This window comes from Chlamydotis macqueenii, chromosome 12, assembly GCF_036417535.1.
Source record: "Chlamydotis macqueenii isolate bChlMac1 chromosome 12, bChlMac1.mat, whole genome shotgun sequence".
Taxonomy (NCBI): domain Eukaryota; kingdom Metazoa; phylum Chordata; class Aves; order Otidiformes; family Otididae; genus Chlamydotis; species Chlamydotis macqueenii.
The window spans coordinates 17,381,583-17,396,607 of record NC_141567.1 but is presented as its reverse complement, the minus strand read 5'-3'; the positions used below and the strand labels follow the sequence as shown (position 1 = coordinate 17,396,607).

Sequence of the window (15,025 nt, the reverse complement as noted above, 5' to 3'; positions counted from 1 at the left end):
GAAAAGCAGAACATACATTTGTTTAGAAACTGATACTGATTTTCAATTATTTGACTTGTTCAATTTTTTTTTTTTTATCCACAGCTCAGCTATTTACATCCAGCACAATCACTGTAACTATGAATCAATACCAGCTTCTCATTTTTCCAATATATTGTCAGCCTTTTTTCTGTGATTGTTTTAATGGAAAAAGTACACTAGCTCTTTCAGCCAGCACGATATAAAAAAAATTCAGTGTATTATCCACATAATACCATTTCAGGGACTACTGGCTGAACTTCTAACCCCTTTCAGTAAGCAGCGCTTGCCACTGAAGCCAACATTATTCATTACATGGATTCATATTTCCTTCTGCATTCTACATATTTAATTTTGTTTGGACGTTTAACAACTTTCATATGAAGGCACCCAAAATCAGCTTTCTATGTAGACAGACCGTGACTTAATTTGCAAAGAATTGCAGGTATTCAACTCTATGGAAAAAAAACCGATTACGTAACATTTGAAACTGTAAGAAGTCTAATTCCCACTTACATTTAAATGCTGCTGCCTTGCTATTTCATCTGTTTACTCTTATTTCCCATATGAATTATTAGTGTATGCACGAACCTTCCATCAAGTGCCCTGGCAGCTGCGTAGGAATATTTTAGAAAATGCTATTACACAGCCTTTTCCATAATCTCCTCTGTAGGGGGTTGAGTAGAACCCCCTGATAACCCGTACTGGTTATCTTTTTCAACATGTTTCCATACAACACAGTTTCACCGTCTGCAAATTTGGCTTCAAAAGGGCTATCCATTGCTATCTCCATTGTTCAGGAATAGCTCTGTTGATTTACACTGATAAACAAAGATAATGTACAACCATAAGCAATGAAGTCAATCTGCAAAGGACAGAGTAGGAAAAAAGCCTGCAATGTTATCGTCATCATGCACTACAAAGAAAAATTACAGACTTGTAAAACAAAAAAAAAAAAAAAAAAGAGGAGGTAAGGACTGGGTTTTTTGTTGGTTTTATTTTGTTTTTTTTTTAAATGCACCACTTCTTGCTATTTACAATATGATGCAACCTAGTACAATTTGCAATACTGTATTTAAAGAATGTATTTACTCAATTCCATACTGATGCTGAGTGGCAATACCGATCAGAAAGGAACCTGATTCAGCTGCTCTCTTTGAAAACAACTGCACAAACAAAACAATCAAACACTTCTCACATTCCAACAAGCAGAAAAACAGAGATAATGACAGAGAACACAGGAGAACTCACCATGACTAAAGCTCCAGTGCAGCTGAGGAATCTCGGTCTCACCGCTTTGCAATCTCACCTTAAACCTGCAAAGCTGTTGCAGGAGATTTTTCATGGCAACTGTTACTAACAGTATCTATCAACTGCTAAAAACAGGTACTTTATATACCAGAGTGCAACATCCCTTCTGATGTACCAGTTTCCGAAGAATCCTCCTGAAAGAACCACCTAACGAAGAGGTTCGCTCCTGCTCTAGGAAGCTAAGTGGGTTAACTTGTAAGGAACCATGAACCAGGACCCGACCTGCCAACAGGTTGATGGAGCAAGATACAATTACGATATCGCGGCCAGAACCAATGCAGATTACAGGGTAAATGAAATGTGCGTTAAGCTCTGCTTGTACTGACATTTTCTCTAACAGGGATACTGCCCTTGCTGTACAAGAAATACTTACCAGGCAAAATTCACAGGCACAAGAGCACTTCAGGCTTCAGCAAGCTTTGTCCTAATGCACCTCCGTTTTTATCGCTTCCTAAGCAATCTTTTCTAGCCAGAGATTGTGACCTTTAAATAAGAGTAACTCATTTTAAGAAGGCCTGCCGTAATATTTTTTACATGTTGCTGTTAAAATTGAGAAATACATCACTGACAGATTCATCAGCAGGAGCACAGGTTTGAGACTTTCTTGCTAATAATGTGACATTGCAGCCCTTTAAACAACCAAATTGTGAAAAAACCCACATTATGAAAACACGATTTTACAAAAAAATCCTGTAAAATAGTACAAAGCTGTAAAATAGTCAGCATTTACACCTTGGATGTATACTTAACGCCAAGTTCAGCGAGTTGTTCCACTGACTACAACAGACCGCAAACTGCCGCACCATCAAAGCACATGTAACCGATCACATCGAGAGCCTTCACGTGCCCCACATTCTCTATCTCCCTGCTTCTAAAAACCGAGAATGTCTACAGTTTACAGTACAAAAGTCATCAAATAAACTATCTTCTCCAAGGATCATTCCAAACAGCAGGAGTCACACTCTTTAACCATATAGTTACAGACTTAAAGTCTGAGACTGGAGAATATTGTGCAACCTGTTTTTAAGCAAAACTACCCAATCTGGATGGGGGAGGCAGAGAAAGACAATTAATTAAGGCTTAAAGGAAATGGAACAACAATTACACAATATGACTTACTCGTCCATAGAAAACTATACCAATACTTATTCTCTCTGAGCTTGTATATATTTGCATTAAACTTCTTCATGAAAGCAATACTGACGTAATTTTGAGCCTTTACAGAGAGGCTCAGTGATTTCAATGGGGTTCCAAACAGGCTCAGGGGTTATTCTGCAGAAGACAATTAGGAGCAAATACAAGGTAGAGAGAAAGGCCAAACTTGCCTCGGGAAAAAAAAGTACTACCAGACGAATAGTTACACAAGGACAGTTTCAACTCAAGAGCTACAGGATTTTTAAGTGTTTCCATTACTGTCAGACATGGGTGTTTTTTAATTTACTGGTTAATTTGAGGGGGAGATTATAATATTTCTCCTTTTAAAAACTGTTCTTCCTTCTTCTTGCCACATTAAAAAAAGCCCACAGAAAGGACACCAACAAGGATAAAAGCAAAACGATGGTACTCGCTACAAGGCTATGTGGCAACTGAGACAACAGCAAGAGCATCTGTGATATGTAGAGAGACTTACAGTAATGAGGGAACATACACAAAGTCAGTGCAGAAGGATGTCTATATCCGTTCATTTTCATACCCTACATTTAAATGTCTTTTAAATGTGTATGAAGGTTTTTCTGACAGGAAGAACCTCAGAGCCGGAAGACTGGATATAAATATATACATGCAGAATTTACATCTTTTGTATTATACCCCATCTTCCTTCTTTGGTGAGCTTTGCAAGAGGCCTGTACAAATACAGGCATCTATCCAAGAAAGAACATTCTAGGATTGAGATGGGCACTTATTTAATGATTTTATAAAAACATCTAAGGTCAAACTGTGTCTGTATCACTAAATCATTTCCTATAGAACCTCTACGAAATACTACAATAATCCAAATCTGCTTAAAGACCAATAAGGTTGCACTTGGCAAATCATGTGCTAGTAGCAGTGTTTTCTGAAATAGCACTAACCTCATGAAGTCAGTGATCTTACTTCTTAGCACCACACTGAACTGGTGTATCAGACAAGATGTTACTAAAGTAAGTACTGCTAGAATCCGACAATGTTTAGCCTGGCATGATTTTTATCCATTTGTTTACTGTGATTCCAAAAACTTTGCTAAGAATGTCTCCTGCAGTCAAAAGTGACTGCATTAAGATGGCTGAGCATTTCTCAGCATTTAAGTGCATGTAAGGTTTTTTTTTTTACTGAAACATTACTCTTAAGTAAAATGTGGGATAAAGCTTGCAAATGGAAAGATTTTAAAACATCTTTCCCAGGCAACATTTATAATTTTTTTTGCACCTTACAATGATAGAATCATTTTTTCCCCCCTGTTGAGCATTTTACACTGAAGTTAAACATCCCCTGCTCTAAAAGCCGGCAGCTAAGAAAAAGACTTGTAAGTAGGAAAAAACATGAATTCTGAAGACATTTTGAGGTACAGATAGCAAATGAATGCTGTTAAATACTTTTTACACCTCATATTTACACATCTTTGAAATATAAACATAACTATTCAGTGATCAAAGTGCAGATGTTCAACAAACATAACTGTAATCTTTGTGACTGCTGCTATAATTCCTGCAAAAGCATCTCGGCTAAGGCCAGGCCCATACATGAGCAGTGCAGGCATGAGCAGCAAGCCCGAGAAGGGATCTGCTATTGGGAGATTTTTCCAAGTACTTACACAAAAAGTCAGGATTACAATTTTTCCCCAAATTAAACCCTTAAAAAAAATAATCAGTTACAGATTGATTACAAAATACTTCTCCAAGCAGTGTGCTTCAGAACTGATTTTGCATAGCAATATGCAATTACAGGGAGGAGAGGAATGGTGAACCAGGCTCCAGAGGGGTTCTGAAATTCTGTTGTTCTTGGTGTCATTTGAGCAGACAAACCCAAAAACATTTGCGGTAAAGCTGTTTTGTAACTCAGGGTTTGAAAAGCTAACGTGGTGACTTTTATAATAGCCCACGCGGTCCCATAAGAAAATCAATTTAAAGAAAGTGACCTCAGAGCGACATCCACTATGTAGTTTTCCTCTATCCACATTTTCAACCATCAGGCAATCTCAAATCAACTCAGTCCACTTAAAGAGATATGGGGAAAGAAATTTCTTTAGTGACTCAGCCACTTATCTCAGGAAAAAGGAAGACCGGAAGTTTCTCACATGGTTGATAATTTCTGCATATGATTTGGAAAATCCCAAAGGAAACACATAGCCTATGATACTAAGCCTCAACTTATTGAAATTGCATCTCAAATATAAGACAACTAATTAGAATTGCTAGCAAGAAAAACAAGTAATTTATCCTTGTCACTAACACTTCAGAAATACTAAAGCTCTCATTCTTCTCAGTGTATTCTCTTTACTTGTTCTACTTCACCCCGCTTTAAAATAGTGAAAGTCAACTAGCAAGTCTTAATCCAGTTTGCAGTCTGTATTTTTCCACTCTAAATTTAGAATTGTATGGTAATGGAAATTCTACATTATTGTGCTGATACATATGAAACAATGAAAATATTTCAGCCTTAGGCCAATGTAAATCCCCACGCGATGCCCTTAAACAGTGGTCATGTGTGGGAGCACAGAAGGGTGGGAGAACTGGTAATACCAACAAAAAACTCTACAGACAAGGTCTCTGTACCAGCCTACCATAGGCAACACAATCACAGAAAGTGGCACCATGCTCCATCAACCGTTCCTGGGATTAGCAGGGAGAATCCAAAGCCTCTTTCCTTTGCCTGTGGACTAGGGTCACACACATCCTCCTCCAAAATTCACATTACTTTACATACATACAGAGTGGATTTTGCCTCACTGGTGATTTTTGGCTACCAGTAACAGCCAGTAAACCTACATATGGCTACAAATAACTTCACATTATTTCTTTGAACCTTGCTTCAACTAATAAACCAAAGCATGTCTAACAGATTATGATTTTTTTTACATTGCAAGTAGGTTAAAAAACTTCTGGAGTTATCACATATTAATAGCAGAAAGAGAAAGTTTTATTTTCAGTTTCCCTGTGTCAGGTGTTTTCTTCACTATCTCTTTTCACCTCACATGTACTCACAACATTCACTTTACCTGTGCTTTCCACAAGTGCAACACTTATCTCCGCATTATACCCGTGTCATTTGCGTTTCAGTATCCTGCTCATACCCGAATGTCAGCTATGACACACCGACTGCATGGGAAGGAGCAGCTCGGCAGGATTCCTCGGGAGCTGCAGCAGCACAGGAAGTGGGAACAGCGTGGAAGCTGGCAGGAGACAGAGCTCATCTCTGATCCGTACCTAGAAGTCGCCAGTTTAGACTTTTTGGGCTCTGTTTCCAAGGGCTGTGGAAAAGCGGGTCTAACAGCCATACATCCAGAAAAAGAGAAAGGACTACTGAGTTAACGACACTGAAATCAGATCTCATCAGAAAGGAACTAGAACAAGAAAAGCAGCAGCAAGGAATAAAGCTGCAGATCCCTTCAGAGAAAAGGGGAAACAGAACACAGGCAACTAGCAAGGATGGGAGGGTCTAATTCTAAACTGAGATGAGAGGCAACTCTAGGAAAAAGGGAAACCTAAGAACAAAAACTGAACAGGAAAAAGGGAAAGTAAAGTAAGAGACATGGGAGTATAAATTCACAAACAAGGCAGAGAAAACATGTTACAACTTGTCAGCTTACAGTAAGCTTTTCACATACATATTTTTCCTAGGACAATACGGAGGGTTAACAGTGATTACCAATGTCTGCCACCCTAATCAATAACTTACAATACTTATCTTAATACTTTACTATCCTATTTAGGCAAGAAAACATTTAGGAGCTGCTTAGTCAAACAGCACGGTTGGAACCCCCCCCATTTTTCTTTAAATGATTGATTCCAATCAATTCCTTTATTTGGAAGGTAAATAGGAAAGAAAACATATTTGGGTAAATATATTTGCAAGTAGATTTTGGTAAAGAGTTGAAAAGTCAGAAACACAAATTACCTAAGAAGTTGAAATGGTATTTTGCCTCTTCGCTCTCTCTTTCACTAAAGCAACCATGAGAACCACTGATACATAGGGAACGCTGTTGTTTCAGAATAACTGTATATTTATTTACATAGTTAACATATGTTCTAAAATAGAAGGAAATGCAAACACTGTATCCATGAGTGAAGCTCGCTCTCTGATCAATTGCTCATTTCCACCCATGGGCAGTTGGGTGAAAGTGCCTACTGGCAGCATGGCCAGGCAGGGAAGCCTGCTGCTCCTCGCTCTGCAGCCGCTACCTCCTGCCCAGGCTCCGGAATCACTCCCTACCTGCCACTGCTGTTCAGGTGAGGAAGAGGCACTCGAGCCAAACATAACAATCTAAAAAAGCCATTCAGGAAGTCTGTGAATTAAGTAATCTACATGAGATAGCCTAACAAATAAGGTAAACCCATCATGAAATGAATACATAAGATTAATCATGGAAAGTTACTCATGGAAAAATTGATAATTCACTTATTGCATACTTCTACATTTTAGAGAACAAAATGAGGCTTTCCTGAAAACACACTGGAGCAGTAGTTCTGCCAGGAAGACGCTTCATCTGGATAAATCATCTTAGCTGCTTTACAAACAAAACCTTTTAAGCCAGTGTAAAACTAGATTAAGAGCTTTAACTAGTTAAAATGACCAAATCAAAAAATCCACAACTATTTCCTGCTTTGCTACACCACTAGAATCAAACCATCTAGATGAGATTTTAAGTCAAACAAAAGTCACACAGAATTAAATGCATCTAATTTGTAACAAAGGCAGTTGTTCAGCTGGCAATTTTATACAAGTTGAAGTAAACTTTCTAACTATAGAGCCTAATTATTAGAATTCCATAAAGTCTTGGCTCCTAAGACAACTTTGTGTTCCTTCCTTCCTGCCCATACATCTTGTGTACTATTTTTTCCCTAAATATCCAAGAATAAAGAGCTTTAGCAGACACCAGACTTGTCGCTTAAGCCATGACGAGCAAGGGGAAAAACTTCGAAACCTCCTATGAAGTGATTAAAGCAGAAAGAAAGCCACACTCTACAAAATAAAATGGCAGAGACCCAAAGTAATCTGAAATTATGTTCTCAGAGAAGGGACCGCTATTAAATTCGAGGTCAGAGATCCACCATGCTCACCTAGGCACAGCCCGGCCATTCCGTGCTAGGTATCAGCTGCTCGGTAAGTAACTAGGCACTGCAATGGATTTACATGGCCCCACTCGCTGTCCCAGCGCAAATCCCAGCCTTTCCAGTCCAGCCTCCGCTTCACCCGCAACGCAAACAGGCAAACGGACCGACCCACCTAAAAGTCCAAAGTAACCTTCAAGGGAAAAGCAAGCAGGGAAATCCTGAAAGGAGGGTGGAACGGAGCTACAGAGGGGCACGCTAACACGTAAACTCTTTTAAGTCAGGAACAGGCAGTAATGACAGAGCAGGGACAGAGCCCCGACAGGGACAGCATCCACCTGGCTCCTACAGCAGCTCCATCGTCCCGAAATTCCTAGAAGGTGCCAGCTCCGAGGCCGCCCAGCGCAGGCTCACAGGGTCACGTCGCAAAACTTCCAGGCGGGCTGCAGGCAGGGGAAAGCGCCCAGCGCCGCCGCGGGCCCCCGCCGGCGACCCGGGGGCCCCAGCTCCGCGGCTGGGGGCGAGGGCGGCGCAGGGCCCCGGGGGGCGGCTGGCGGCGTCAGCCTGACCCCTCCGGGCGCAGCAACGGCCAGCGCCGCCCGTCCGGGCCGCGGCGGATGGGCGGGGAGGGCCCCGGCGGGGACCCCCCTCGGGAGGGGCGGGAGGGGGCTGTGCCCGGCTGCTCCCCCCCGCCCGGGGCCTCGCTGAGGAAACCCGAGCCGGCGGCGCGGGCAGGGCACGAGGCCGCCACCCCCCCCGCCTCCCCTCACAGCGAGCGGCGCCGCCACCCCCCCCCCCCCCGACGCCACAACCCCGCCGCCTCCCTCCCGCCCCCGGGCTGCGAGCGGCCCCTCACCTGGGCAAAGGGGCTCCCCAGCCCCGCGGCGCCTCCCGCAGGCGGCAAGGGAGGGAAGGCGGTGGCGGCCGCGCCGAGGAGAGCTGTGTCAGGGCCGGGTCCCGCGGCCGCCGGGCCCCGGAGAGGAACCCACTCCCGGGACGGGGCGGACGGGGCTGCCGCTGCCACCGCCGCGCCCGCGCGCAACAACTCACTCCCGGCGCCGCCGGCCGCGGCCCGGCTCCGCCCCCGCCGCGCGCGCGCACCGGGCGGGCGGGGCTGCCGGAGGGAAGACTACAACCCCCGGCATGCCTCGCGCCCCCCGCGCCGCCCGACCCTTTAAAAAAATAATAGTCTCGCGCGCCTGCGCTCTCAGGCAGGAAATGTGCTTCCGCCGGAGGAGAGAAAGTAGTCCAGCTGTGCGGTTTAAGCACCTGCTCCGCGCCGGGCTGTTGGGCAAAGAGGGGCGGTGGGTGCTGCCGGCTCGGTTGGGGTGAGCTTCTCCCTGGGAGGCTTCTCCTGGGGAGGCGAGAGGGGCTAGGCTGAGGCGGAGAGATCCGAGCGGGCTGAAGCTGTCGGTGATGCGCCTGTGTGCGCGAAGGCGGCGGCGGCAGCGGCTGGGCGGGCTGAGCGGGGTGAGCTCCGTGGGGCGACCCCTTGGCCCTGTGGGAGAGGCACCCCGGCAGGTCAGTAGGGAGGGCCGCGGGGCCATCTCCTCTCCTCTCCTCTGTTCTCCTCTCTCCTCCTCTTCTCGTCCGGGGCGGGAGAAGGGCCTCGGCGGGCGCCTCGTTCCCGCCGCGGTGGGCAGCGGGCAGCGGCCCCCTTCACGGTGCTGCCGGCGGCCCGGGGCCAGCCGTCGCCAGCGGCCAGGCCCGACAAGCTTCGCTGCCGGCCCCTCGCCCTGCCCGCGGCCCGAAGTTGCTGGCGGGATACCTGGCTGCCGTGAGAGGGGCTGGGAGGATCTCGGTGGGTGAGGGGGAAGAGCTGGGTGAGGGTCTAGGCACTTGGCTCTCTGTGTTCTTCCTTTAGCCCTCATCCTCTGCTCCCGCAGAGTGGTAAGAGAAAATAACATTCGATGGGTCCTTAATTCTATTTATTTATTGTTTTATTATGTCCATTTATTGTTCCCTTGTCAAGCAGGTCATTTATCATGGTATGGTTTTTTGATGCTTCTTTTCAGTAATAGGCTTTCACATTCAGTTGCCTGTTCCTGAAGGATTTGAGTTTCTTATCGTTGAGGTGGCAAAAAAAACCCCGAGCCTAGAGTTGAAACCACTGGAGCCACGTGCCTTGTGAGGCGCCATTCATTCAAGTCCCCTGAAATACCCGCACTAAAGTGAAACTGGCCTGGTCCTGGCTTCCTGGAGCAAAGTGAATCTGACTGGTGTCGTGGTGTTGGACCTTTGAAAAGAGCTAGGAGTGGATGCAGAGCTGGCTGTTGGAGATATTCAAAGGAAAGAACCCCAAATTCGTATTGTGAGAAAGATTTGTGTAAGTTGGTGTTAACTTAGCGGCATCTTGGAAAATGAGGGAAGGCAGAACGAATAGAAATCCTCTTTTTTTTTTTTTTTTTTTCGTTCAGTAGAAATAAGGAAAACCCTATTCACGGGGAAAGGGAGCTTCTGCTTTCTAGAGAAGTGGCCTCCAGTTTTTTTGGCTGTACATGGCTGTCACAAAAAAAACCTTTTTAGTGTGCACTCCCAATATATGTATATTTATCAATTATATACAGGTACTGATTTATGCATTATAAAACATACTAAAAAATAGACATTAAGGAACAATAAGATAAAGGTGAAATAAACATTACTTTTATAACACTAAAAATAATATTTTCAATTTTTTTTTTTTTTTTTCCCCACACCTCAGTGGATTGTCCTGCATGTGTGACCCACTTGAGAGACCACTGTTCTAGAGCACTTAGGTTCCGAAACTTGGTTAGGACTACTCTCTTCTAAGTGAGTAGAAGCTGGGTGTCATGTCAGAGCTACTGCCACAGAAGGGGAAACTTTTTCAGTGGGTTACTGTTACTGCCTTTTTCAGCAGGTAAACTCTTGTTAGATCTTTGAGAACATCATTCTTTTCTGTGTAGGTGGACTAAGCTTGCCTAAGGTCATGTAGTGACAGAACTGGGCACAAGAGTTTGGGGGAACTGTGCTCTAGCAAGTTTACGTATGTTATTCTGAAGTGATCATTCTTAATTTCATAAGAATATAACCATAACCAGCTGTTGAAAACAAATAATTTATTTTCATGACCTGTTTCTTTTTTTTTTTTTTTTTTAAATTCAAGCCATATGTGTAGGGACACAAACAGTCTGGTGTTTGAAGATATTAGTGAAATGAGAGGCCTAGAACACCTTTTCTATGAAGAAAGGGTGAGAGAGTTGGGGCTGTTCAGCCTGGAGAAGAGAAGGCTCTGGGGACAGCTTATAGCAGCCTTTCAGTACCTAAAGGGGGCTGGTAAGAAAGACAGGGAAAAACTCTTTAGCAGAGCTGGTAGCGATAGGACAAGGGCTAATGGCTTTAAAACAGAGGGAGGCAGATTCAGACTGGACATAAGGAAAACATTTTTAACAATGCGGCTGGTGGAACACTGGCACGGGTTGACCAGAAAAGTGGTGGATGCACTATCTCTGGAAATATTCGAGGCCAGGTTGGCCGGGGCTCTGAGCAACCTGATCTGGTTGGAGATGTCCCTGCTCCTTGCATGGGGTTGGACTGGATGGGCTTTAAAGGTCCCTTCCAACCCAAACTACTCTATGAAATGCTGTTTCATCTTTTTTTTTGTTTTGTTTTCTCACAGACCTATGTTGCTTGTTAGAAGGGATGAGATACTCAGCATTTCTAAAACTATACCAGTCACTGGCAAATACTGCAACTTTGGAGCCCAGGAAATAGAGGGAAAAGGGTTTTTCTGTCCTTAGAAATCTGGCATGTCTTAACATAGAAGCTGAGACTACTCACGCTAAGGAGATTTAGGCTTAGAAATGATGGCTAAAGCAGAGTATTCAAATTCGTCTTAAATTTCTTGTTAGCTTTTATATAGGATACTAGCAGTTTTCAAAATAGGAATCTTGATTGTAAATTTTTTTTTTCCTTTAGTTGCTCATGGTGAGGGTAAAGTGACAAGTACACCTTTTACGGCTCAGAAAGGGAGAAGAGAATCATGTTTCTTAGAGAGAAGTTTCTCTAGCACTTGAGAATAGGGTTCAGCTCTCTGTGTACTTGACTGTTAGGAAGTTGCTATAACAAATTCTAGTACTTTGCAATAAAGTAACCAGGATGAGAGGGATTCTTATTGTCTTCTGTCTTCTGTTCTTGCAGGACATCTTCCCTCGATAAGCCCAGGCTTTCTGTGTCTGATTACCAGCGACTGTGCAGACAAATGAGAAGACATGCTGATTTTCCCCATACTCCTAGAATTCTGAATTAAAGTAATGACTGTGAGCTGTGTTTTTGCTTTGTACTCACATCAGAAAGTTGTTCTTAGTATCAAAGCACAGGAAATGAGAAAATTGAAAACTAATGTGTTCAAGTTAACTTTGTAAGCTTTCTTTGTTAGTGCATTTGTTCACCGTGTAATTAAATAACAGGTCACTTAGAATCAAGGTGTGACCAGTTATTAAGGTGCACTTCCTTACCTGCCAAAGCAAGCTCAGCCTTCCATTGTAAGTGCTTCTCTTTCATTAAATAGGATTTGTTTTAGGGCCAATTCTTGGATGAGATTTTTTTTCAAGCTTGCTACTGACTGGGCCAAAGGTTGCAGACAAATTTAGAGCATGTTTCACTTAAACAAGTTGATACAGGTTTCTGAATTCCTACTGTACCTCTTGCCCTTCCCTGGCTGTGGTTGAAAACCTAAGTACTCCCACTCACCATTACTGAATCGTGCACAGAGTTGTGCTGATTTTTTTTTTTAGTATTGTGGCATGTCCTGTGAGAAACTGTTAGATGTTAGAGCACAGGTGAAGAGGCTGCACTTAAAGTAATGGGGATACTCTTCTGATAATGATCTGTGACAGAGAAGTGTAACTCAAGGGAACGTATATGTACTATTTTGAGGACAGTAGGTGAATGAAAAAAGATTGTCTTCTTCCTTTTTCCTAGTTTTTCATGAACCCTAATAAAATGCCCTTTCTATCTATAATTTGTTCGTTAAAGCAGCTAAGGCTAGTTGCTGTCTACTTTGATTATACCATGCAAGTGGTAACTAAACTTTTATTAGTGATGTAGGTCAGTATCTTGCCAATAGAGGTATTGGCAAGATCATCTGCAATGTTGGCCATGTTGTATTATTGCCTGGCTACAGAGTTGCCTTATTCTTTTACCAGTGACATCAGTAGCGCAGCCATTAGTTTTTACTGTGTGTAGTCTGACACGGGTCTTGTATAGAGTTTTGAGGGCAAAACAACTGGATCTGAGTTTGTACATGCATTGTCAGTGTTGCTCCCAATGGGAAAGGTCAGGTGGTAAACAATTTAAAACAGACTAGCCTTGTAATAATCTCTGCTCTAATAGGATTGTTGGGATGTATCTGTTAAAGCTTTTTGTATGCAAGTTAATCCCACAGTGGGTTAATTCTTATTAAAGAAATAACTTGCAGTGTTTGTGCCTATCTAGTCAGGACAAGAGGCTGACCTTCTATTTCTGAAGGGCTAGTAATAACAGTTTGATGAGGACAGCTTTTGGTGAATTGCAGCTAAAGCTAGTTTTGAATGACTGTTTATCTGGGAGAAATTTTCATTCTGTGTTACAGGGGAACAAAACTAACTACAGTGGAATAACTTCCTACTTCTAAGTTCTAAATTTATTAGGAAGTCTTTCTTGTTCCTTGACCTTACTCTCACAAATGCTGATGCACTTTGAGGAAAACTTATCTTTCAGAAATGATATTAAGAACTTTACTGACTAGATGATTTTTAATAGCAAATATGTTAAATGGAAGCTGTGCTAAATTGTCTTCAGAGAGGCTTGTTAATGATTTTGATCCTAGAAACAAATGATCCTGCTCTCCTTTGTGGAAGACAAGGGCAGCAGCTGACTGTGATTTCAGTCTTTTGGACCATACATCTTGCTTGGTGTAATATGAATAAGAAAACAAATCTTATACTGCACTGTTTCTGAAATTCTTATGACTTGGATTATTCGTACTGTTTCTTCAGGTAAAAGGGAATCTAAGACTTTGGAATGTGTTTTTGGGCATGGTGGCTGGGATAAGTAATGAGGTGAGCAGCTGACAGCCTTAGCCTGTAGTTCAAAGAATTGCAATAGCATGAAAATGGGAAGAGTTGTTTGGGAAGACCAAGTGGGGTAAAGTTTTGTTGCTGATGATAACAATGTGTGAAACACATAAACAAGAGCATGAGGGTAGTAGTGGAATTGTCAGTTATTAACTCAATTCAGAAGACTTAAGACTGATGGAAATGATTTCTGAATACTTTTTCTATTTTTTTTTTTTCCTTCTGCTAACTAGTGCAGAACACAGAGAATTTCTTGTCAGTTTAGTCAATCTCCGGGGGCAAAATCTACTTTTGTTTTATTGTTGTGTTCAAATATGAAAGGATGAATTAATAACTTTAATTATACAGTGGTGTTTGAGGGATTGTTTGCAGCCAAAAGAAATTCTCAACAAAGTGTTCTTAATTGCCCTTCAAAATATTTGTCATCTGTAGAACTTGCTAAGACTTTAAGTAAGTGGGGGTATATATGATTTGTGCTTTCTGCTTGGCGATGTCCTTCTGAAGGAGCTGGAGACAGTCAATCTTTGCTGCTGTTGGCCTCTGATGCTAGTGTTCATCCACATTTTTGACAAACTGTTTTGAAGATCTTATGAGATGAAAACTTCTTTATCTGTCTGTTAAATTAGTTCATGGACTTGGACAATTTGAAAACCAAACAGTTTGCATGAACACCAGTGTGTATGTGGGAGAGGTGAGTGTGGCTGGTTGTGAAGAAGACTGAGAGTAATAAGATGGGGAAGCGGTAAGGCCCGTGTTTTAACTGTAACATATAACTGTATGATGAATAAAATCAAGGAGCTACTCAACCTTAGCGGCTCTGGATCCATACTGATACAACAGTTGCTGAAAGGCCAGTTCCATTCCTTTTATTTATCCTGATACTTAATCTGATTATGTAGCATTTCAGGGGATGTTGCTATCTGGAGGAGGGATTGCTTTGCTTCCATTTTGCCCTCTGAACCAGCTTGCTGTGTTTGTATGCACCACTTCTGGCTCGAGAGAAACAGGCGTGGCGTGTGGGAGAAGCAGGACAATCCCCTTAGGTGCCTCTAGCTGTGCTGTTAGGTTAAACTGTACTGGGTGACTAGCTACTCAGAGGGTGCAACTGTTCTCTGGTTTGTACCTTGGTTGTGGTACATGTCCCAGCAAGGGCAGGGAATGTGAGAGAGTTGGGAATTTTTTTGAAAACAAGCTTAATGGAAGACTAAGGAATATTTGTTATGTACATAAGCCTGCAGTATGGTGGTTTGCTATGGTTGAATGGGTTCTCAGACAGTCTTAGCCAAATGGTGGTTAAAGGAGGTCAGACTTAGCTGTGTGTGTTCTGTAGTTCCTTTTATTTCAGGTAAGTGGTATGACATGAATTAGTGG

General features: G+C 42.9%; 2 protein-coding genes across 10 annotated transcripts in view; one reads left to right on the top strand and one right to left on the bottom strand.

Annotated features, from left to right (window-relative positions):
- Positions 1-8,624, bottom strand: part of PEAK1 (pseudopodium enriched atypical kinase 1) — a 115,027-nt gene extending 106,403 nt beyond the window's left edge. For both annotated transcript variants that reach the window (XM_086757077.1, XM_086757078.1), the window contains exon 1: positions 8,434-8,624. The gene's annotated coding sequence lies outside the window, so the exon portion shown is untranslated. The remainder of the gene's footprint in view (positions 1-8,433) is intronic.
- Positions 8,625-8,779: 155 nt separating this feature from the next.
- HMG20A (high mobility group 20A) overlaps positions 8,780-15,025 on the top strand; it is a 44,130-nt gene continuing 37,884 nt past the window's right edge. For 3 of the 8 annotated variants that reach the window (XR_015259879.1, XM_086757117.1, XM_086757109.1), the window contains exons 1-3: positions 8,780-9,098; positions 9,593-9,903; positions 11,739-11,848. The gene's annotated coding sequence lies outside the window, so the exon portion shown is untranslated. Of the gene's footprint in view, positions 9,099-9,448; positions 9,468-9,592; positions 9,904-11,738; positions 11,858-15,025 lie in introns of those variants that run through there. The other 5 variants (XM_086757110.1, XM_086757112.1, XM_086757111.1 and 2 more) reach the window with 5 other exon arrangements.